The sequence below is a fragment of the Mastigoproctus giganteus genome, chromosome 3, assembly GCF_048544385.1.
Source record: "Mastigoproctus giganteus isolate SK-2022 chromosome 3, ASM4854438v1, whole genome shotgun sequence".
NCBI lineage: Eukaryota > Metazoa > Arthropoda > Arachnida > Uropygi > Thelyphonidae > Mastigoproctus > Mastigoproctus giganteus.
The window spans coordinates 227,323,054-227,348,683 of NC_143577.1; the positions used below are offsets into that span (position 1 = coordinate 227,323,054).

General features: G+C 37.4%; 1 protein-coding gene across 3 annotated transcripts in view; it reads left to right on the top strand.

The window, feature by feature from the left end:
• Window positions 1–25,630, top strand: part of LOC150088805 (acetylcholine receptor subunit alpha-like 1) — a 138,932-nt gene that overhangs the window by 49,297 nt on the left and 64,005 nt on the right. The window lies entirely within an intron of this gene.

Below are 25,630 nucleotides of genomic sequence, written 5' to 3' on the forward strand. Positions count from 1 at the left end.
ATACGTATTTCCTGAAAATTACAATCTACAGAAGTTCAATTCCATTGTCAACAAATATCTTCTTTTGTCTTCTCACCCTCCAACCCAAGCACGGTACTAAGTACTATAGGTTCTCATAAAAAAAAAAAAAAAAAAAAGGTACTACTGAATGACTGCAAGGTGCTTGACTATCTCAACATCCGCCATTTTAATTCGCCTTCCACACTTCAACGCCCTCTGTAAAAGAGAATAATACAAATACAAACCTGAAATTTGCTGTGGACACACAAGAAGAGTCACAACACAGATTGAGCACAACTAGTTTCCATCTACCAATCAAAATCACTGCTCCCTAAGCAAGAAAACCAGAAATACCTTGCGGTTCGTGATTTTTCCACTCTCTTAATTATTTTTAATTAATTATATATCATTCACACACATATTATTGGGTTCTCTTTTTATGCGTCTAACTACTTAATAAATAAATACATAAACATAATCACCCCTCTATTTTTCCCACTTCTTCCTGTAGAGTTTAAATAAAGCCATAAAATACTAGTTAAAATATGCGAGTAAATACGGTAAATAACGTCATTTATGTCATCTAGACTATTTCTTTTTGTGGCACATGCAGAATTCAGTAGGATGTGATTTAAATGATTAAGATGGACACGTTACACTTAATGGGCTCCGTTCTCATGAGGGCCTGAGTGCAGAGTATAAATTTACACCTTTGAATAATACCTCTTTCCATCTTATAATTGCTTTTTTCTTTATTAAAATTGATATTTAACATCTTCACATTATCCAGCGGTCGCTCCTGCAACTATTAGCTGGCCTTTCTTTATAAAAACTTAAAATCGAGAAAACATAGCGTAAATGTCGGATATAAAGGGCAACTTAGCTTTGCACAAGCTGAAAATATGAAAGGAAGAAAGCAGCTTAGCAGAGCAAACTCTTTCGTGTTTAATATTTGTCAGGATAGGTTCCCAACATTCCTCATAAAAAGACCTCAAATAAATCAACTTATTATTGATTGCAAATTTCTAAGAATTCCATTTTTTATCCATTGTTATGCATTAGGAGTCCCTGGGGAAGTGAGAGCCTCCACTTCTTCGATAATGCTAAAAATGCATGCGGAGTTATCGAAATAATTGATGTCTCAGAATCGATTTGCACACCCGCTGTGTTTTCTCTGCAATCCCTTTATCTGTTAAAAGAAAGCATCAAAGTTTGAAAGAAAGAGAGATCCCAATAAAAGGTTATTGAACTTTTTTTTCTCACCATCAACTACAAGTCGATAAAATAGAATGAGATGGAAAACCGATAGAGAATATTAAATACATTGCAACGGAAACGATCAAATTGGCAGCACAAAAAAAAAGGAAGATTTTTCTTCTTCTCTCTCTCTCTCACTACAATAAAAAGTTGAAAACATACCCAAATGTCGCCGTAAGCTAACAATATCTGCAAGGTCTTCAGCTCCATCCTTGCGAACTTCAATCGGATGATCAAAAGTATCGACAAACGATTTTGATGTCTGGTTTTTCGAACAACAGGCCTTCTTCAATATGTGCCAACATTCGCAAAAGGCATTAGGCCTTTTGTTAACTATACGTTGAACAAGCCATGATCCATACACTTGGGTAATGCTCGAAATAAAAATAAATGTTAAAAAACCCCAGTTTGTTTGTATAAATTAATATTGAGTATCCTAAATAGGGCCTACGTTTCAGCATTACATATTGAACGTCGTCATCAGGGGAAAAAAAAGTTAATACAGATTATCATTGTTGACATGTACACGTTAAGTTGTCCAAATCATACATTTATCTTTAATTTACAAATATTTGTTTAATAATAACCGTTATTATTGACAAATGCGCATTTTTAATCAAATTAACATCACAATTGAGAAAATCTGCACACTAATTGACAATATATAGTCGAAATGAGCTTTGTGAAAATTTTGCAATTTAAACTTGATGGAAAGAGACTTTGCATTGAAGACGGATTTCTTTACATCTTCGAATTAGCAACTCCAATAAGTCTGTAAAAATTCTTTACATCTACTAATTTTAATTTTAAAATGTGTTCTAAGGATAAAAATTCTAAACATAAATTCTCTTTGTTAATTAAGTTTACGCGAGAGAAGTGCACAGAAATGGAAAATCCTCCAACCACAGAATTTACTTGGGTGAATTAAACAGTTAGGAATTAACGAATCATTTTGTTGACTTCTCTATTAAGATGCAAAGGCATTCTTTCTGAACGTTCAATTATGAAGATATCCTTCATTTACAGAACTCATGGTGAAAGTTAAAATTTACTTTGGCGGCTTATTTTCTCTCCTTCCATCCATTTCTTTAAAAGCTTTTACAATCCAATTAACGAATCATTTATGTAAAGCCAGCTGGAAGACATATAGATTCCACATCTGTTTACAGTCTTCTCTTATAAATCTTCTTCAAACTGTCCACGCTTGTTTTTATAGAGTGAAAGTGAGGGATTACAGTTAATTTAAAGGTTAAAGATGTATCCTTCTCGGGCTGTTTATTTCTAAGGCTGGTTACATCAGAGAGTGAGAGAGAGAATTAGTAAACACAGACTAGAAATCATGCTTATGCTTCAACGTCCGCGCAAAAGAAATTAAAACGCTATATTACCATTAAAATATAAATGTTTTTAATAATTTTTATAAAAAGATTTGTAAAATATAATTAAATATATTTTATTTATTTACTATTTATTATAATAAACAATCTTTCGCGGATTGTTTATTTCTAAGTTTGTTAACATCAGAGAGGGAGAATTCACAACCTCAGAAGACAATGGAAATCATGCAAACTCTTCAATGTATGTGAAAGAGAAATTGAAAAATCATATTTTCTTTAAAATACAAAATTTTTTGATAATTTCTATAAAACGATATGTAAAATATAATTAAATATATATTCTTTATTTACTATTTATTATAATAATCAATTCTTCTCGGATTGTTTATTTCTAAATTTGTTAACATCAGACAGAGATAGAGAGAATTTGTAAACTCAGCAAACTGGAATAAAACAACACTACAAATCATGCTTAACCTTCAACGTATGTGCAAAAGAAATTAAACAGCTATATTATCATTAAAATATAATTTTTTTGATAGTTTTTATAAAAAGATTTGTATAATATAGTTAATGTTTTTCTATTTACTATTGATTATAATAAACAATTCTTCCCGTATTTTTTATTTCTAAATTTGTTAACATCAGAGAGAGAATTCGCGAACTCAGAAAACAATAAAATAAGGTGATACTACAAATCATGCTAATGCTTCAACGTATGTGCAAAATAACTTAAAACACTATACTTTCATTACAATAAAAAATTTTTTTATTATTTTTATAAAACAATTTGTAGAATATAATTAAATATACATTTATTATAATAAAGTGATTATAATAATTGATTATAATAATTATAAAAATTTATTATAATAATTTTTTGAAGAAATGGTGTTGACTTCAATTTAGCACGCAATGGAATAAGTCCAGACTCTGTAAACCATACTTACTCTTTATCGTATGTGTAAAATAAAGTTTTAACTCTTATATTTTCAACAGTATATCGTTATTTTAAAAATTTTATAAAAAATATTTTAGAAATATAATTAACCATAATTTTATTAAAACAATAGTAGTTTCATCGAATCTTCTATTTATTAATTTCAAATTTATTTAGACACCTTATTTTTAAAAATGAAGTAAACACCATTTTCATATTTAAATACGAAACTGAACCAATAAAGACGTTGACTGCTGCTCACGTAATCGATGCTCATCTGGTCGAATTTTTAATTAAAAAATTTTAAAAAATCGAACATTTTTCAACGAAATTTTGGGAAACAAGCTGGCGTGTGAATAATAAACACGATACTCATAAATCAGCCAACATCAATATCTTATTCTACACCCCAGCAAATTCCGCTCGATATTTTAGAATATTAAATAAATTGAGAAGGGGGTTGTCTTGTAAGATAATGAGAACACGTACAGTTTTTCAGACTTAATTATTTCCCCATTAATTTAGCATCGATGTTACATTCAGGGTTCGATTGTACGAAGGAAAAACATGGCCCAACTTTTAATTTTCATAAGACATTTCAGAAAAGTTTCCCAGATCGTACGCTATGAACGGCTGCTTCCCCGAATTCAACCCCCAACCTCTCCCCCATCCTTCGTTCCGTACTTTCCTCTCTTACAAGCAAAAACTCCTTGTGAGTTGAGTTTTTTATGCCGGTCTCTGTGGTCTAGACCAGAGAATGTAATTACTTAGAAATGTTGCCTTATCGATTGAATATTGATTATGGTGCAGTGATAGGAGTTTTTCATTCAGTACAGAATATGGATGGAAAGTTTCTTCAGATTTTAGGCTGCATAAAAAGTTTTAAAAAAAAATAATTTCTCTTTTAGATTAAGTGGGGATCTCTTCTTTGATATTGTTATCGGTTAGACTGTAGTCCGTTATTCGCCTTTAATCTGTCTGCTTGTTCTGAATGTTTCTAAAATTAGCTCGCTTCGAACACACTATCCAAGTGTGTGTGTGTGTGTGGTGCCCTGCAGTCAAACTAGAAAGCTAGTAAATTAAGGATAAATTTGACGTCATTCCTCCTGGTCTTAATATCCTCATTACGAAAGAAAACTAAGGATCAATACATAGCAATGAACTCTGCTAGAATCAGCTTAAACTCCAGTGCGTGTTTTCAATGATATTTGATCATTATATTAAGATTTCGATCTGGAAACGAATTAAAGAAAAACAAACAAAAAAAAAATGCACGTTCGTTTCATATATAGGTGCTGCCATCTGTAGGAAAGAGTACTAATTGAGAAACAAACGTCAAATGATGGATATTATAGAGAAATGAACAAAATTAGCATAATATTTAACAGCGCCCTCTCACTGTCAATTCTTTCTTCGCTACGTTATTAATATTAATAGCGCCCTCTCAATGTCACTACTTGCTTTACTACGTTATCCTTTAAATAATTGTTTTGAAATGAAATTGGTGAAAAGGGATCTCCCAAGTTCAGCCTTTTCTTCTACAGACTTGGAAAAAAAGAAAGTTTCAATCAACTCAAGATTATCAAGATTTGTATTTATTATTAAAATTATTATTAAATTTAACGAATTAAATATTTCGATAAATAGGAAATAAGAATTACTCCTAGATGTCTGATTATCAATTTCAAGTTTGATATTACTATTGAATGCGCATGCGCCTGTTAAACGTACACTTGCGTCTAAAATATTGGAGTCACTGGTGTGACAACAGTTTTCGTTATTATTTTTATTTATTTATTTTTTTAAATTAGCTTTCATAATGCAGGGTTTAATATAAAAAAAACACAACACACTACAAAGTGTTTGAAAGTTTTATTAATTTTATTAATTTTATAATATTAGTTTTATAATAGTGTCTTGACTAACATTATTCAAAGTGATCTACAAGGTTTCCCGTAAATTTTGTGGGCAGATTTGACGGTCTAGATGATCTCATAAAGGTTCTAATGGGTTTAAGTCAGGCTATTGGGGTCGCCACAACATAATTTGCAATACCTCCTCCTGTTGTTTAGTTGCTAGAAATTTCCTGCACATCTTTGCTTCGGATCACTGTCTTGTCTATGTCTAAAATTTCTTCCACGAAGTCCAGAGGATATTGCATTATGTTCAAGAATGTTTTTATGGCCTTCGTATCTTAATCTTTCAATTCTGACGATGTCATCCACTCCAGAGAAACAGAAGCAATCCCAGATCATGATGGAACCACCATCGTGCTCGACAGTAAGCGCTAAACAGTGTGGCGCCATTTTTTCATCAGTTGATCATCTCACATAAACTCTACCCTTGGATCCAAAATTTCAAATTTGGATTCATTCATCAGCAGTACGTTTTACTCCCTCTTCAACTGTCCAATGTTGATGGCTCTTAGCTCAAGTCAATCGTTTCTTTCTGCTTTTAATAAGGATTTTCGGACCCTACACGACCACGAAGTACTGCTTGTTTAAGACGAAATTTTACAATGGATGGAGACACGGGAGTTTCTCTGCTCCCATTGAACTCAGCTCAGATTTCAGATGCAGTAAGTCGTCGACTGCGTTTAGGAATTAGTGTTTATGGTCTTATCTTGTGCTTCCGTTGTTATGCGCGGTCCTCCCGGTCGCGATTTGTCCTTTAAACTGCCAGTCTCCTTGAATGGTCGAATGGTAAGATGTACTCCTTTAAATGAAACAAACACCTAGATTTATGGCAATACTTTTCATGGAATAAGTTTCTTTATACAGAGTTATAATAGCACTTCTGCTTTCGGTACTCATTCCTTTTCACGAAACAGAAAACTTACTCCAAACTCTCTTTCTAAATGACGGGTATTCGATTGTATAAGTTACTGCTCTTACTCCTCAATTTATATTATTGCAGGACACTCCAGAATCATCTACAATCTTCTATAATGTTGAAACAATACTCTGACGTTCTAGAATATTCTAGAATCATCTACAACGTTCCAGAATCTTCTGCAATGTTCTGCCACATTCAGGAGTGTTCTGTGCCTTTCTGGAATACTCTTTAGGTTTTTCGATTTTTAAACATAACAGAAAATATTTTAATAAAAATTGGTAAACAAGTTGGTCCTATTTTAATAAAAACTTTAAAATTTAAGAAAAATGAAACGTGATTCCAACTTTTAGGCGGGAGTGAATGTTAAAATTTTGAAAGGTTGATTCTAGGTCTTTTAATGACAGGTAAATCTTAAACATTGTACAGTCCAATTCATTACTTCAACGCCTGTTTTCCAGACAATTAAAACCCCAACATACCTCAAGTGTTGATAGATGGAAAAAGAAAGAAACCATTGGTAAACCATAGTGGTGTTTGCGAAAAGGAAACGTGTTGAAAATGTGAATGAAGGAGAGCCAGAAAGAGAAAAACTGCGAAAAGGTCGAGTAGCAAAGCCGATGCGAGAAGAATATGAATAGTTACAATCAGTCAGGCGCCTTTAGATAAGTGGTAGATTTGGAAAAGAGCCAAGGATAATTTCCGATTGTATTTTATGGACAGAAGCGAGATTAAAGCTGGAAAGTCCAAAATAGCAACTCAATGACCGAAATATGTTTGGAAGCTGAAAGAGCACGTATCATACTAGGGACAAACTTTCTTAATCTCCGCGTGAGTTTCTGTTTTTCTCCTCTTCCATTTATCCTTTCGATTTATAAATTCGACTTTTCGTCCACAGTTTTTTTGGAGTCAACTGAAAATTAATATAATGTTTGAACACAGAATCAGTATTTTATTTTGCTGCACAACGAAGCCGATCTGTTTATTTCGCTAATTATTTTGAGCAGTGTAGTTAAGATGGCGTAAACTACAGTACTCTGAAGCATGTCTTAAAAATATATCTGAAGGAATGGACAGGCAGATGTTTTAAGAAAATTCATAGGTGGCAAAGTTAATTAACAGCTGATGTGCATTTTCAGGGCGCTAACAACAGCATCCAGATAAAGCCAAAGAATTAAAAGAAAGCAATAAGGCAATGCAAATCAGAGCTTAATCGGATTAGTCTCTAGATTTACATAATCGACTGAAAACAAATTCGTGCCAATATTTACCAAAGATTGTTGTTATTGGGTTTTAGGAGTATCAGCGACTAAGGCCATATCGTTCTGTGTATGTTATCTGTAAATTGCATGTGTTCTGCGGTCGATTTTCTGTTTGATGGACAAAAAAACCTGAGTTTCCAGGAGGAAAAACCATGGTACGCTCTCCTGAGCCCGACTAACTCAGCCACGTTGTGAAAAAGGCCCATAAAAATTTCTCACATCATCGACAGGAGTCGAACTCAGGTTTTTTCCTCCCTGTAGAGGAGGATAGCGATTCTACGAACTGTGCTACCCACGAGGGCATTTACTAAAAGATGAAACATCGATAGTGGTAACTGTAAATCGGCAAAATCTTACTGATTTCTAATCCTGCTGACGATTATGGATCATTCGCTTATAAATACTGAATATAAGTTCCTTTAGCACTCTGAATATACACAAAATGTACAGAAATAGTATTAAAAGCAAACCTTTCTAGTTGAAATCCTTGTCTTTGTTCGAGACCGGCTAACTCGGCCACGATTTCAAAGGCTTTATTTAATGCAATAATTATGTCCCTTCTGGTAAAACTCCTATACACCTTGAATGTATAGGAGTGTTGAAAATACACCGTGTTGAAAAAGCGCCTTGCTGGAATATTAAAAATTGAATAGGGATAATTTTTTCTTTTGTTTCGTTTGTCGACTAGTAAGAGATCTTTGATTTTCCAAGGATTTTTCCTGCGTTTTTCATCCCACAAATATTCTGTTAACGTTTAATTACACAAAATACACAGTCCCCACTAGAAAAGGAGGGAGAATAGCATTCTTTTATCAATTAATTAAGTTCTACAGAATGTTGCGTTTTCATGGTGGTTCAAAGCATCTACTGCACTGGATTGTTTGAGGATTTACTCTTTGTCATGTCTCTTAGGTCTTCTAAAAGGCTCTTCCTCCATAATAATTAAGATGGAAATTGTGAAAATTGTACAGTACGTCATCAAAGTATTATTAAAGCTAAATATTGCTCACTGATAATGAGAATGCCAAACAAGGTTGAGATTGCTTTGATAGTATCTCGGCAACAAATTGACCATCGCTGATACTGGAAGGTGTTCAAATGTCTTGTATAATGTCGTTAATTGAAATGCTTTTAATAGCGAAGGAAGTATCGTTGTGGCACCGCATACATCGCATCGATGGGTCCTCCCCTCTATTCTGTCTCCTAAATAAACCTCCAATCTTTCTTCGCCACTCCTGAGTGCCACTTGAAGTCGGTTATGAAGTCCTCTGGTGTTCTCAACTGAGCAGCTCCGGATTTCTCAGGAAGTTCTCGGCTAATTGAATTTAGGATGTGTGGATGTAGTCAATGGCTGCGGGCTCCAGACGATATAATGTTAGATGTGCAGAAAAATGTAGAGGTCGAATTCAGCTTATTTTCGAATTGCATCCATATGATCTTTCACTTCCTGCTCGACTCTGCTGAATCCAATGTGTGGAACTAATTCCTTCTCAACTCTCTTTTCCTATTAAGCGTCTTGTATGTTTTGGTCATCTTTCCATCTTTTTCTTGGTCTTTCTCTACTTCGTTCGCCAACGGATCTCCACTTCTTGAATATTTTGTCCGTCTGTCTTTCTCCACCCTGTCTCAATGTTTTTCTCATTCTTTTTCCGATTATATATCCACGGATTAATAGATATCAGCTTATATTGTTTCCTGGTGGCTAGAAAGAGATTAACGCTTTTAACTCTGCATGTTTTATTGATTTGACTAATAAAATGTTTCGTTTTTCCGAAAGTGGAACTAATTCCGATGTTATAAAAACCCGAAATTTCTCTCCTTCTCTTTCTCTCGCTCTCTCCCATTATTTCTATTTTCCCTTCTCTTCCTCTCTCTCTCTCTCTCTCTCTCTCTCTCTCTCTCTCTCTCTCTCTCCCCACTCTTACTCTCTTCCTCTATCTCATTTTTCTTACTATCTTTCTTTTTTTTACTATATCTTGCTTTCTCATTCGTTTTTCTTACTCTATCATTCTCTCTCTTTTTCTTTCTTTCTCTGTCTTACTTTATTATCCTTCATTCTCCCATCCTTCATTTCTCTCTCTTTATTTTTTCATTTTTTGAATCTTTCGCCCTTTCTCATTCCTTATTTCTTTCTTTCTACCTGTCTTTCTCTTCTCTCTATTTCTTCCTGTCTCTCTTTCTTTCTGTATTTTCGTCTCTCTCTCTTTCTTTCTTCCTACCTTTCTTTCTCTCTCTATTTCTTCTTGTCTTTTCTTGTATTTCTTCTCACTGTGTAATTCTTCCTTTCTCTCTGTATTTCTTCCTCCCCTCTCTCTCTCTCTCTCTCTCTCTCTCTCTCTCTCTCTCTCTCTCTCTCTCTCTCTCTCTCTCTTCACCCGTCTATTTTTTGTTACTCTCTTTTCCTGTCTTTACTTTTTCTTACTCTAATTTGCTCTCTCTTTTTCTTTCTGTCTCTCTCTCTCTTTCTCTGTGTCTCTTTCTCCCATTCTCTTTCTGTCTCTGTCTTTCCCTTCTCTCTCTCTCTCACTCTTTCTTTATCTCTTTTTTGTCTCTCTCTCTCTCTCTCTCTCTCTCTCTCTCTCTTTCTGTACATTTCGTTCTCTCTCTCGCCCTCGTGGGTAGCACAGTTGGTAGAATCGCCGTCCTTCTCACATCGGGTGGAAAGGACCTGATTTCGAGTCCCATAGATGATGAGAGGATTTTCTATAGGCCTTTTTTTCACAACGTGGCTGAGTTAGTCGGTCTCAGGCGAAGGCAGCATGGTTTTTCTCTCCCGGAAATTCGGGTTTTTCATCCAGCAAACAGAAAATCGAACACAGAACACGCAATTTGCAGACAGTGCACATGGAACACTATGGCTTTAGTCGCTGATGTTCCTCGAACCCTACTACAACAACGACTCTCTCTCTCTCTCTCTTTGTTTCTTTCTTTCTTTCTTCCTATCTTTCTCTCTCTGTTTCTCTGTTTGCTTTCTCTCGTTCAGTTTCCTCCCCCCTCTCTCTTTCTTCCTCTTTCTTTCTGTTTCGCTCGTCCTTTTTTTCATCCACCCCCTTAATTCTACTCTTCCCTCACCTAATCACAGCGGTGGGCCCATCGTGTTCGTCGTTGTCCCCCTATCTGTTCCGATATGATCCAACCGAAAGAGTGTTATCGTCCTTCTCCCGTTCCATCACTCGCGATTAAAGTGCCATCCTCCCCTGGACCCGCTGTTATAAATCTCCCAAAAAGCCCATCGCCTCTTAATAACGCCCATTTCTTCTTCTTCTTCTTCTTCTTCTTCTTCTAATTCTTCAAGATCGGCAAAGATTCGTGGAAGAAGCGTTTTCTGCTTCTTTGGCGGCCCTTTTTTTCCGCTCAAATTAAGGACCCCGTGCAGCCCGCTGTGCGTAGTCAGAAACAATTATTTCTAAGCCGCTGCCCTGTCTGGTCTAATTATCCCGCTCCCGTCTTCAGTCGCCTTACAGAGCGTCCGACCTTAGCGGAGGTGACGTCCTGTTGGTTCCGGAGGATAGAGATAATAAATGTCTCCGTGTTGCTACATATTTACTTTATCTCATTTCGTAACGGGGATACGAAACTCTGGGGATGTTCATAAGAGCGTGCACTTTGATAAGTTATGTTTTCCTTAAATTTTCCCCCTTTTTTTTTTCTTGCGTCCATTTTTTCTCCTCTTTCTATTTACATACTTCGAATAGATAGAACAGACGCCATCTGACGCTTTATGATTGCTATAAACTATTACTAATAAGGAACATATTACTGGTTAATAAATCAACATCGCCATGTCCGTTTGTCCGTTCGCATGTGATAACTCGACTTCTTTTGAATGGATTTTCACATTTTTTTTTTATATTTCACTGTTTAAAAACATTTGTAGAGCCATCCATAATATCATTAAAATCAGACCAATACAAATCTGGCAGTTTATTATTTTTATTTTTCATCCATATCCATTTCGTTCTGTTTATTAAACATTTTTCCTAACAAAATGAGCGATTGTGGCCATCATAATTTAATTTTGCACATACCACTTCCAAGTAGGGTGATGTAACGTCTCCAGCATTAATATAAGGGTTTTTTGTGGGGTAAGTGTTCCTGAAGATGTATCCTAAGATAGTTTTTTTGTCATGTAGTGTACATACGATACGAACCAAAAATTAAGGCAAACCAACCGATGGGTGATCATGGTCATGTTGAAATTATACAGGCTGACTGTGGTTTTGTCCAATTCTTGACACGTTTATGTGATGTCCAAACATGTTTGGACATCGCATAAACATGTCATGAATTGGAGTCACCTGTGAATGTTAAAAGTTAAACATTTATACACTGAGTGGCCACCTTATTAGGTACACCTAACTGTGCTAACTAAGTGAGTAAATACCTCTTTAGACATCAGACTGGCCTGGATTCCGTGGCATGGACTGAAGATGTCAAAGGCGTACCACAGAGGTGAGTGTCCATATTGGCTCAACTGTTTCCTACAGTTGCAAACTTAATGGTTACGAATCTACTCCGAAAAGTTCATTCTACCTCATCCCACAGGTTCAATTCGATTGAGATCTGATGAGTTGAGAGCTGAATTCACTCTCATGTTCCATGGAATAGTTTGTTCTGAAACACGATCACCAACTTCCAGCGCTAATGAGTGGTAAGAATTCAGAAAGAGTTCTACTGAAAATCCCAGAGAATTTCAACTTCTATAGACCATTAATTTAAAAAAAATAAATTCAACTCAATATTCTTCTTTCCGATTCTTCAATTTTAAACGCCAAGTGTCCCTGAACATTTTCTCCGAACAGTTGGAGATCTCCAATGAATCATGTAACACGAGACTTTATTCTAATGAAAAACCTTTGTGACAAATCTTTCCAAGCATCTTTCGCTCTCTGACAAATGATCATCTATCCATCTATTTCTCTATCTATCTATCGATTACAAAATGTTGGCTGGCACCAGCCATTTTAAATCCTTCACGTGATTTTTAAGAGTTATTTCGAACTGCTTTCCTGTTTTAGCAATCGACTCCCTCCCCCAACGTCAGCCCCTGTCACGCGCAAGTGGCTCCACTGACAGAGACATACCACTCTTAAAAATGTCCCCTTCCTTTTAATGCGTTCTCCTGTAAGAGGAGACAAGCACTTTCGGTGAAAGAGTTGAGAGATTGAAAAATTATTCCAGAAGAACGTATTCATCCAGCGCATCTCCAGAGCTGTACAGCCATACTGTTAAACTAATCCATTTCGCGTGTTCTATCTCTTGCCCTCAGCTTTGAATTTTGCATGACTCCATCCTCTCCAGAACTTCCGGATACTTGCTCTACCATAATATATCAATCAACGAGTCTTCGTGGCATCCCACATATCGCTGCCCAAGGGGATCTAAGATCTTTCCTAATTTCCGGGCTCTTTAAGTATCCATGACTAGACAGAGGAACCACAAAAAAAAAGTGGTGGAGAGTAAGTTGGACTCTATCGGACACATTCTAAGATCGTTACTGAGAAAGAGGTTATCGCGCAGTTAGGAGAGCATGAATACGCTGAAGTACTTTTTTTTTTATTATTATCAAGGAGCTATTTTAATGTTGATATGTAGCTCGTGCTAAAGGGATCTCTTAGACCACGAAATCGATGAGTGGCACTATGATTGATCACCCACTGAATCCACGGATTTAATCCAGATTTTATAGTTTCATTTCTTTTAAATTCCATTACAGAAGAGAAGACATTGTTTGAATTTCCAAAAGAGAATGTATAAGTAGTCTACATATGTGAAAATCAGAGAGTGCAAGATCAGGGCTGAATAGCGGATGACATGAGTCACAATTTTTCCTTATGGAAGCATTTTGCTTTTAATCTAGCAAAATGGATATTTTCTGTTGTGCCCTCGTGGGTAGCACAGTTGGTAGGATCACCGTTATCCCTACACCGGGTGGAAAAGACCTGAGTTCGAATCCCGTCGATGATGGAAGGAATTTGGCTGAGTTAGTCGGTCTCAGGCTGAGTTAGCATGGTTTTTTTCTCCCAGAAACGCAGTTTTTCATCCAGTAAACATAAAATTGACCTCAGAACACACAGTATACACGGAGCAAACGTGGCCTTAGTTGCAGATGCTTCCAAAATCCAACAACAACAACATTTTCTGTTGGAGAGTAAGTCCGTCCATTCAGAGGACATCCAACTATTAAAATATTAATGAGATCATCATTAGATTTAGACATTATTCCCTTGTAAGTGGAGACGTTCCAATGTCTCTTCCAATCCATAAGGAATGAATCAAAGAAGTGACAGACAATTATAGACCAGTGATTTGGCTTTTGTGGTTGGTAAGAGGAGTCTTTGATTAAAACGAAAACAATACAGGGTCATCTTGGCAAGAATACTTCTTAAAAGCAACAATATAGTTTTGTGAATGGGCCATCTTGCCTGACAAATCTTTGATGAATTAGACCAGATCAGTAAAGAACCATCAGTGGATTGAGTTGTTGAAGGTTGGTTGGTTGTTGTTGGGTTTTAGGGGCATCGGCGACTAAGGCCATGTTGCTCCGTACATACACTCTGTTAATTGCGTATATTGTGAGGTCGATTTTCTGTTTGCTGGATAAAAAATCATGCTGTCCTTGCCTGAGACCGACTAAATCAGCCACATTGTGAAAAAAGGGCCATAAAAATTCCTCACATCATCGACGGAATTCGAACTCAGATCTTTTCCACACGGTGTGGGGAGGATGACGATTCTCCCAACTGTACTACCCACGAGAACAGTTGATGAAGAACAGAGACAGACTGTGGCCATAAATGGGTATTCTTCAGGATATACTGGAGTAGCAAGGGATCAGGGATCAGAGCTCGAACCTCTCCTGTTTCTTATCTTCCTAAAGAGGGCATTGATGAAAAAATACAGTGGAAGCTGTCAAAGTCTGCTGATGACTTAAAGGTTGGAAGGGTGGTTAAGGATCGAAGCCACGCTATGCTACTTTAAAAGAGTATTTCTTTTACGCAAATAAAGAGGAGGTCGAAGATTGAAGACTGCATCTGAAGAAAGATGTAGTGATGGCAAATATCTAAATTGATCAATCACTGACCTTAAATTAACTTTATTATCCTGAACTGTAAACAAGATTTTCCACTTTAACCGGTTAACCAGGCCGATATTCATCCGATATACTTGAATGGCCATTTCTGAACAGATCACACCCCTTGTGCAGGATTTTGAACCATAAAGAACTATCCTCAAACTATGCAATGGTTATACAACAAATTCTGCTTCTTTTAACTCCTTTAAGCAGAATTTGTTTTAAGACAGAAAAGTCAAGGAACTGGTTCTCACTGACTGTGTAATCTTCCGCATTTAGCTCAAATAGTGCAAGAGTGGAAAAATTATTCTTATCAAGATAATGTAAGGAACCAACAGCAGTTACCAAGACTTAGCGGAATGAGAGAATGGTAAAAAAATCTATTTATTATTAAAACGATGGAGACAGAGTTGTTTACTTAACGACAGATGCAAACATTAATAATAAATAGGGCAAAGTTGGTGAACGGGGTCTAATGAAAATTAAATTCCTCGCATATGTTTATTCCATGAATAAATCAAACTTCTTTGGCTTTCTTTCCTTCGAGGCTTCATACATAAAACTTGATTTATTCGACCCTTAGCAGATAGCTAAAGGATACAAACGATGTCTGCTAGAAAGGCTGTCGGACCATTTATCCCTTGCGTTTCCAAGAACAAAGAGATGTCATCATCATTTATGCACCCCCAAAGAAATCAGGGATGTTGTTAATTGTGGAAGAAGCAACGGTGAAAGGATCTATCAATCAAACTGGTGAAGAGTTTCAGCGTGTCAAAACCTTATGACGAAATGAATGACGCCATCAAGAAAGTTGGCAGAAACTGTGAAGGTAAGAAAGTTTCTGTCAAGCCTTTAAGCCATAAACATCCCTTGAGAACCCGATTCGACACTTAATTTCTTGCTGATGTTCGGCTTTCGTCAAAGATATCTGTCTTTCGATTGACCTAAGTATTTATTCTTACTAGAAGAGTTGCCTGCTGATTGATTATACACTCCCTGGCCACTTTATTGGAGCGATGATCTAATATCGTGTTAGACCGTGCACTCAATGGCCAGAAAATAAGAAACTTTTATTCGATATCTAGCCGGAACCAGACTCCCTAATGGAATTCGTGCCATGAATTCCACTTGGGAGTCTGGCTCCCGTTTGAACATACGGCCATTAGGAAATTTGTCAGCTGCTGCATTGTGATCGGTAAAGAACTACGAAGCCGAACTGTCCTGTCCAGCATGTCCTGGACATTCTCAATTGGATTCGGATTTCAAGAATTAGGTGGGGTAGATGTTGGAAATCTTGGGAATGTTCCTTGAAACATTTAGATACAATTTATCCGAGATGGCCAGACTTGTTGCAATGTCAGCTTGAAATAATCCATCTCAATCCGGGTACAAATGAAGGATTGTAGGGTGATGTCGATCCAATGCGATAAAAGACGTTCGTTGGAGGTAATACAACCTTCTAACGGTATGAGGGGTTCCAGTCCATAACAAAAATTGGTGCAAAAAGTGTAAATTGAGACTTGTCACACCATACGATCTTTTTCCACTATGCTCCAACGATACCACCCTTCTGAAATCAGGAAAGATCACCTGTCTTTCCAATGACCGGTTCGTCCAAGAAACTCCAAGAAAGAGTACAGTATTGATGTGATACCAAGGAACTTGTGGTCATTCCAAGTGAGAACTTAGATTTCTATACCATGCGTTCAATTATCTGTTTACAACAGTCGCAAAGGGTTTCTAATTTTTTTGATAGCGAGTGTACAAAGTGTAACTTGAGGGAATGTGGAATAAAATTAACTGGTTAGATGGAGTAGATGTTTAGCGAGGATTTTACATTATTTTTATAAAGTAATACAGAAAAGAAAGGATTCTTAACCACTCTTTTGTATAATCACAGGGTTTTGTTATTCACTCTTCAGTCATTTCCAGTGTTTGTAACACTTCCGGCTTGTCTAATGTAATAACGCGATGTATCTTTATTTCCTTTTCTGAGAGAATTTTGGAAGAATTCTTGAACACAAAAAAGAAGAAAACCGAATGCATCTTTCTAATCCGATGCATTAGGGTAACAAAGATAATAAAAGGGGTTTCGTTGTACAAAAGCAATGTTGGAGAAGTGTCAGCCAGATCCCATCATGGTACATAACACTTAGTTGAGGCGCTGAAGAACTCACTCTATGGGGGTTCGCATTTAAAGCGAAAGAGGAAGACGCTGAGCGTGCTGACATACAAAGGACAGAGAGTGAATATTTTAAAGTTCCAGTCGTCTATGGCCTTAAAAGCACTAACAACAGCCATTTATCTTTCAGGGCATCTTGCCAAGGAAAACGAGACTGGTGTGTGAAAAAAAATAAATAACACAACAAATATATTGGCCGATAGACGGAAGGAGTAAGAAAATGACACGAGTGAAGAAGAAATATAAAAAAAAAAAAAGATGGAAAATGAAAGAAAAGAAACGTAATGCGACTAAGGATGTTGCCATAGTTACCGTAACCAAGGCAACATCCTCTTTGTTGGAGTTATCCCGGTTGTCATTAGAGATAACTTGATTATCGTTGCCTATTATTTTTCGGTAGGAGCCATTCCTCACACAATGGCTACCCATAATTCCTTGGGAAATTATAATCATCTCGAGGAGATCCCAAAACGTCTTGGCCGATGGTATTTTTGAATCTCCTGGTTCTACCAATCGATAGGCCTTTTGGAATTCGATAAAAAATTACATTTGCCCAACTACCGGGCCATCTGTATTGTTAAAATTTAAGGTAATCTCCTCTGGTGGATGATGGACCACCAAAAAAGGAGCAGTTTGCTTCTGGAAGTGGAACCGACTTTAAGTTCCTTTCAGTGACAAGTTTTCCAACATTGATGGAGCTTGCAGAATAATCCCAGTTTCTCAGATTATTTAATAAAAGGGATACCCGGTCGCGCGACAGTTTCGATACAAGGATAGCTGGATGTCACGTGATGGGGGTGGGCAAGAAATTCTGGTTCGAAACGCGCGTGCAATGCAGCTAATTGGACGCTCACCTGTTGCAAAGTTCGTAGCTCTCTTTTGACGATCCCCTACTACGATGTGTGCGTGCGTGCGTGCGGGAGAATTTACCGAAGTGGTTGCTATGACGATACGTGCGCCGAATATTAGTTATGGCGGATGTGTTCATCCGGTTTACATTTGATCACAGCTATTCGAAACGTTGGGCTAAAGAGCGTTTTATTTAAAACGAAAAGCTAGCGCCGCTTTTTCCTTTTTCCACCTTATTTAATATTCACATTTTCGAAGCAATTTATGAAGAATGTGTACACAGATGCATATTTGCATTTTTATTAGGGCCCCGCTGTTTCTACCTGGCTCTCTTTCGAGCACGTAAAATGAATCCGTTATGCCACGACTTAAAATCTAATAATGCACCGTGGTTAGGTGTATAAATAAATGTGTACACAACGGTGGACAAATTTATGGTTACAGAACGGGAACTCCATTTATGCTAATAAAGATGGGAAATGTGTAACTGTTCGCAGATTCGCATGAAATTTTCAAATAACTCCTTTTAACCGATCTACGTGGGTTAGGGAAGACCCAACGATGAGCCCCGTTTGTAGCACTGATGAAGCGAGACAAGATTTGGTGTGGTGGTGTACCATAGAAGAATAATGAAGTGAGGAGACAGCGAGAAACGTCAGATAGGCATTAGGGACATTTATAGGGGTTGTATAAGAATTACCAAAAAGGTTCCATTACAGAAGTCGATAAAAGATGCTCGAAAATATGGTCACATGACATCAGTACGCTGTATGATCCCCTCCAACGGCTAAACAGGCCTGAGAGCGGTGAGCCATGCTCGATCGGATTTAAATCTGGTATGGTGCTGGCCACGGCAGTCTTTAGATATCTCAAGATGCTATAAGATATTTTTCCACCACTTTCTATGTGCAGTGGCGTTGTCGTGCATGAAAAGAACATCTGGACCAACTCCTCCTGAAAAGTCGCACATAGGGTCTGAGCAGTTAAGGTACCATTATCGAAAACATGAAGAGCGGCGTTGATCATTATTCCGTCCCACACGAGAACACGCCTCCACCGTAAGTGTCTCCTCCTCTGATGTTGGAGGCATGGTACCGCACTCCTCATATGAGCTTTCTAAACACAGTCCAGTTGGAAATGTTTTCACCTGTAGCTGCAGTAACCTCAAAAGACAGTTGTATTGTTGTTAGGGCCAGAGAGCGGTCTGTTTTGGTCGACGTAGCCCTCGGGTGACCTTGACCAGCTCTTCTTGTAATGGTTGCTGTCTCTTGGAACTGCTTCCATAGTGCCGAGACAACACTATCCATCCCAAAGTATCATCTAAACGACGATGACTTGCCATCCTGAGTATTGGAGATGCGGCTATCCCACTGAGCAAGCCACAAAACGGAAATGAAGTGAATCTGGTCGCATACCGTGTTTATATAGGCACGAATAATTTGCATAATGCGTGGCTCTGTAAGGTGGTAGATCGATTTTTATTGGATACTGGGAATTTGCATACCAGGATGCCTATTACATCAAATTTCGGTGACACTATTCGTAATAAAATATTCACGAAAATCCTTTTGTTCTATTAATTTTGTCGAGCAGTGTACATGTAATCAGTCATGTTCAATCTTTCATCTGCAAGTCCCTTGACTCAACAATATCCGTGGTGTATTCCTTCAATTTCACCTCTTCAATCTCTCAGTCAACTAAAATTCGTAGTAGGGCTACAAAACACCGCCGATGAACACTACACTTTCAGTATAATTCTGACAGAAAGCTATCAAACACGTTCAATAGTAAAAAAAATCAGAACTAGTTCTTGAATTTACGAAAAAATATATTATTAATATCGGTTGCTATCTTAATCTGCAGAATTACACCGATACGTTTTACAGCTGCTTTGCCTAAGGCCGATCGGATCTGGTTCGCTAATACCAAAGGGTGTCCGATTACTTTTGAGATTACAGTGCACATATAAGCAGGAACAGACTGAATAGAAAACGTCAGACGCTGTCGTTGTAATTTGAGTGGATACATTGAATCACCAAACGACATACGGGCTGACAGAAGATCCACCCCCCTACCGTCTGGCAGCATCAGAGCGAGCAGCGTGGTTAATGTGACAAGTGAAGATGTTTCATTGTGTCCACCATAATGGGTCTCGCGCTGTGGCACGAAATTAGTGGTGGCAACCATCTACATTGCTACCGGCCCTTAACTTACCATAATCTAGTGTAATGAGTGAAGCCAGATTACACCCGCTTAGCGATAAGGGAAGCACCTAATAAAATTACGCTTACTTCAGCCTAACGAACCGATATCTCGACACTTCCAGCAAACATCAAGTGTTTATTGCACTACGCCTTAGAACGGCGAGGTTTGTAGGAGAGTTTCATTTTGTTCAACTTAAATACTCATATCTAAGAGGCAAACATTTAAACCTCTTCATTGGTAATCAACGCTCACGTCTTATGAATAAACACGCAATTAATTGTGTGTGACGTCCTCTGAGTGCCTTACTAATTTTATGTAAAAACTATAAGTCGCTTAGAACAAGTGTGAAATATAATCAGGGCGCTGTTACAATATTGTACGCACCCCAGGATGTTCACTTATTATCTACGTTTTGGTAATTCAGTTTTAAAATTAAAAATTATAACTATTATTAATGTATGACGTCCTCTGAGTGCCTCACTAATTTTATATAAAAACTATAAGTCGCTTAGAGCAAGTTAAAATGTGAGCAATACAATCAGTGAGCTGTTATAAAATTGTGCGCATCCCCCCGGATGTTCACTTAGTGTCTACGTTTCGGGAATTTTTTTTTTTTTAAATTAAAAATTACAAACGTAATTTCGAAAAGAATGAAAGAAGCAGCTTTATTAAACGTCTAAGTTACTTTTAAGAGCATTTTGCTAAATGGAAGATGAAAATAACGTTCTATAAGCACACGTGTTTCCTGTTCAGCAGACGTACAATCCAAAAGCAGACGACAATGTGATGTCTTTTGATCTACGATTTTTTTTTCTTATTTATACAAAAAATTCCTTTCTCAGTCAAAATAAGATTTCATTTTTCTTACGATAAAAACCTTATTTATAAAGCATGTTAGAATTTCTACTTCTGAGTGGAAAATCGAGTAGAATTTCTGGTCAAAATGGTAAAGTCAACAGACCTTGTAGACAAAGGTAATCACCACTATGAATCGAGTCAACCATTTCTTCCATTCTCCTTCTTTTGGAATAAATAAAACCCGAATTCGTGCAGTCTCCAAATACAAGAGTTATGGTTTACACACGCAGAAGAAAAAAAAAGAAATTGTTTTCTTCCAACAATGTCTCTGAACTAAAGGTAGCCGCTAGAGGGCGTCTGTGTAGGCACAAAGGTTGAACTATCAAACAGCTTAACACAAAGTTACATATCCGATTCAACAGGGAGAGGGAAAATTCGGCTTTTTTTCCTTCCAAGGGTGATGTATTAGTCCATGGGGATTGGTGTAACATTCTTTTAGACTGTAAGTTGGATGGGCTCTTCTTCAGAATAAATAAGAATAGACAGATATGGACCACAGTGGTGCCGTTAATGACTTGGTTGCTTTTGAATTTTTTCTTTCTTTTTTTTGGTTGCTGATTACGGTAATGTCCTTCTTAGAGGAACCTTTGGGTTAGTATTTTTAATGGAGTACCAGCACCAACTGAAAAAACAATTTCCATTTCGATAATGGCAATATTTCTAGCTATGTTGCCTATTTGGACAATGAAAACCATGCTTGTTGTTGAGTTTTACGATTGAGGCATGGACTATTTCGACAATGAAAGAGATTTTGATGTTGCTGTTTCTAATTTTTGAAAATTGGCCCATTTTAACTTCTAAACGATTTTGTTGTTTGTTTATATTTATAGCAAATGAGATCTGGATTATTTGAGCATTGAGTAACCCATTTTGATCTCAATGTTTCTAAAACTTGTGGTCTATTTAAACAACGAAAAGGATCTCGATGTTTGGGAAAGGATTTTGATGATGATTCCGACAATTGGTCCTTGGACGATGAAGAGAACTCAAGTTGCTATGTTTAACAATTAAACGATGGTATACTTTACCAAAGAAAAGGATTTCGAGTGATATTTCTATAATGAGAAGGCAAGGTCTGTTCCAAGAATGAGAAGAATCCATAATTTAAACACGAACAGATGGAATTTAATCACCACGGAATACAACTTAAAAGATTTATTTCATTGTAAATGGTATTATTAATTTAAAAATAGTTACGCCAGTAGATAATTAGTATTTCAACTAAGGATCCAATTATCAGGGTCCAAAGACCTCAAAGAGAAGGATCTAATATAAAAATTATGCAAATTTGCGCCAAGTATAAACTAAGTTCAATCAGAGAAGACTGGTTGAATGCAGCAACTGTGCTGGTACAAAATGGTGGTACAACGAGGCGCCCTCCATCTGTTGGAGCAGTAAGATTGAACAAGTGGTAGACGTTGTAGAGCAAAAACAATGGAAAGCCAAAGTGCACAATCGAAGTGTTTTCTTTATGCAAATAGGGGTGAACACCTCTCAAGGAGATTGCATTAGCGAGTGCTTTCATGTTTATAAAGTATTTGCCGAAGAGACTTTTCTGTGGTGTAATGCGGGACAAATCCAATCTCCCATTCGTAGCTGCGCCACCAACGAACAGAGCGCAGTCTCACTTTATTTGCGCGAGTTACCGTCACTACAATTCACACCACATTATCGACCTCCATCACTGCTCCCACAGTGCACAACGTCTCGTTATAAAAAGATAAGAATCGTAGTTCCCAACCCACCCAACCTAAAATTAAAGCCTGCAGGAAATAAGGGTTTTAAGGAAAGAATCCGCATTTTCTCTCAACAGAACCCAAATCACCACGCGCAACATCCACTTTAAACAGCTACGCTCTCTCTCTCTCTCGCTTTCTTTTTCTTAATATAGCTCTCTTTCTCTCTTCTCTTCTTATTGTTCGAGGGCTGTTCAATAAAGAATGATACTTTTTTTTTCACACCATACCTTTGTTAATCAACCATAGTTTGATGGTCCTTTTCAAAGCAGTCCCCATTTGATGAAATGCACTTACTCCAACGTTTCTGCCATTCTTCAAAAATATGGTGGAAGCCATTTTTTGACATGCGTTTGATAATCTCCTTCGATGTCTTTACAACTTTTCCTGACGGCTGGAAATGTCTTCCTCCCAACTCCTTCTTTAACTTTGGAAATAAATAAATCGCAGGGTTTTAATCTTAACATCTTTGCCAGTTGCCTTACTGTTATACGATGATCTTCTCTCACGATTACAGAAGCAGTGTTTATGGTTTCTGTGGTGACAGAACTTGTGAGCTTCAGGACCACCAATTTTTGTGATTGGATCATGTCCATCTTTAAACATTCTAAGCCACCTGCGAGCTGCGCTATATGGAGCTAATGTTGCCAGTTTCTCTACAAATACTTCCATGGTTTCCCAGTTCGTTTCCTGTTGGACATACACGGACATGATTGAGATATGGAGAAATGAATCTGCCTATATTTTCTACCAGGAAGTGTCTTTTATACACTGCCTTACCAATAATATCCGAACATTCCTTCGTTAGTAGTTGGTCACGGGTCCAACCCAAGCACAACTTGTCAGACACATTTATAGATACGCTCGTAAGCTTTCCAGGAGAGAGTAGTACGATGGTGAATGCAGGATACATGATGGACAAACGGACAAAGGATGGACAAACGGCTATCGAAGACGGCCGTTTGTCCATCAAAGATGATCCTTGATCAGTGCATACAGTACCAAAGAGAAAACATTGAAAGAGATCCATCCAAACAGCCGGTAAGCCTCATCATTTCCTCTTCTGTTCTTCTGAGTAAATAATTCCAGTGACTCATTAGTAGGGTGCACCGACATGCACATAATAAATACTGTACCTTCATAGGTCCCAAATCAAAAGAAAAAATTAAGCTGCTTATCCAGAGACCGAAAAAGAAACGCATAATCAAACGCAAGAATCATTTTTAAAAATCTTATCCTCTTCTTTTTTTCTTAAGCGAGGGCAAAAGATTTTATTACATCCTCGCTGAAAGGATTTCCTCTCCTAAATTATGCAAATCTCGCGAGCTGTTTACTCTGCCCTGTCGACAGAAGGAGTGATATTTGCTATTCCCATAATTCTTTATCTTAATGTCTGATTAGGCATTCGAAATTATGCAGCTACCAAATGGTACCACGAGCATCCAACCTTCTCTCTCAAATCATCTAAGGCTTGTATAAAAGATTAAAGAGTTATCTTTTTCTCCTTCGTGTTAGATGGACCATCTTAGCGAAAATAAGGGAGTTTATTGATTGAGAACAACATCGTGGTATGTGGGGAAACTTCATTGCACGAAATGGGGAAAAAATAGGCTGGAGGATTGCCAGTATATGGATGTTGTGTTTACTTCGTTTTAGGTTTTTGTTTTGTTTTTGTTTAAACAGATTGCATTTCCAGAACGAACAGGAGAGAGTTAGGGGCTCAATCTCGAAACAATTTAAACTCCCAATCTATTTTCATTCTGTTTTTTCCCTCAAAATAACAACCTCAGTAAGAAAATTGCCAAGTCAATATCGTAGTATTAAGTTGTTCTAAGATTATTCTGGGAAAATGAATCCATTGAGAGGGTGGACTACGGATATCAATCTATTCAATGATTTACCAGCAAATAAAGTACCATCCCGTTTTAGATCCACTGTTTTCCACCACGCTTTGCCCATAACTCTTAAGAATTTATAAAGTAATCTTAAAAGTTCTTATAAATCATTTAAAAGCAGTGCACTGCACTGTAAAAAGTATAGGGATGTTTCTGTCATCTGAGATCGGTAATACAAGTAAACTTTTCTCTCATGCAGTTGGTCCTTCCTTGGGTGAACGAAGACCTGAGTATGGGAATTTTAATTATAAGCACCGTGTATATACACATGTGTACAACATCATGTACACATGCCCATTTCCTTCTTCTGGTAAAGGGTTAGAAATCTGGGAACCCATCTAGCAGACACTTCATTCATGTGCAACTGTTAATGGATTTTAGCTAGTTCTTTGACACAAAGACCGCAATCTTCTAGGATGGATTAAAGCCTCAATTTTTGCAACTCTCTCTTCTATTACAGCAGTTGCTGAGCCTCCAGGGATTTCTTCATCATGCGCTGAAGTCCTTCCACCTTTGAATTATTGATACCAATGAGCAACCTGGGCGGTCTTTTCCATAAACAGCAACCATTTCTTCGTGGATTGTTTTGACTGTACTCCACTTTATTCTATTTGTCCCTAGTTCCTAATGGAGTAGGTTCAAATCCCGTTGATGACTGAGGATTTTCTTAAAGACAGCTTGATTGGAGTTGAATAAATTGTGTATTTAAGAAAACTTCCATAGCCACAAGAAGAGAAATAAATCTGACTCCTTTCACTGCATAATTTCCCTTGCCTTTAGCGCCATCTGGCGCTCAGTACTCTAACCCCATGATGTTAATAAATCCTCTAGCGTTTTCATAGTGAATGCAAGGAAGAAAGTCGAGTTGGCGAAGTGGAAAATGCGCTACTCAGCGGGCGAAACAGCAACGCCAAACGACACCCTATCGATCTTAGCGACATCTTGCCGTACACTTGTTCCCCCGATGGGATCTGCTGACACGAAGTCCCTGTTGTGAATGAAATGTCGGATCTCCTGGTGCACCTCTGTGTGACGGGGGCCCTGGGGCTGTAAACGTAGAAATACGCAAGGAAGCGGATATTCCGGGTAACTTTGAGGTTGAGAGGGTCTGGGTAGGGGAATAGAGAGTTTGATTTGATGGATACCATCAACAATTGAGTTACGACAAACCTCTCTTCACAAAAGAAGCAATAAAAAGATCG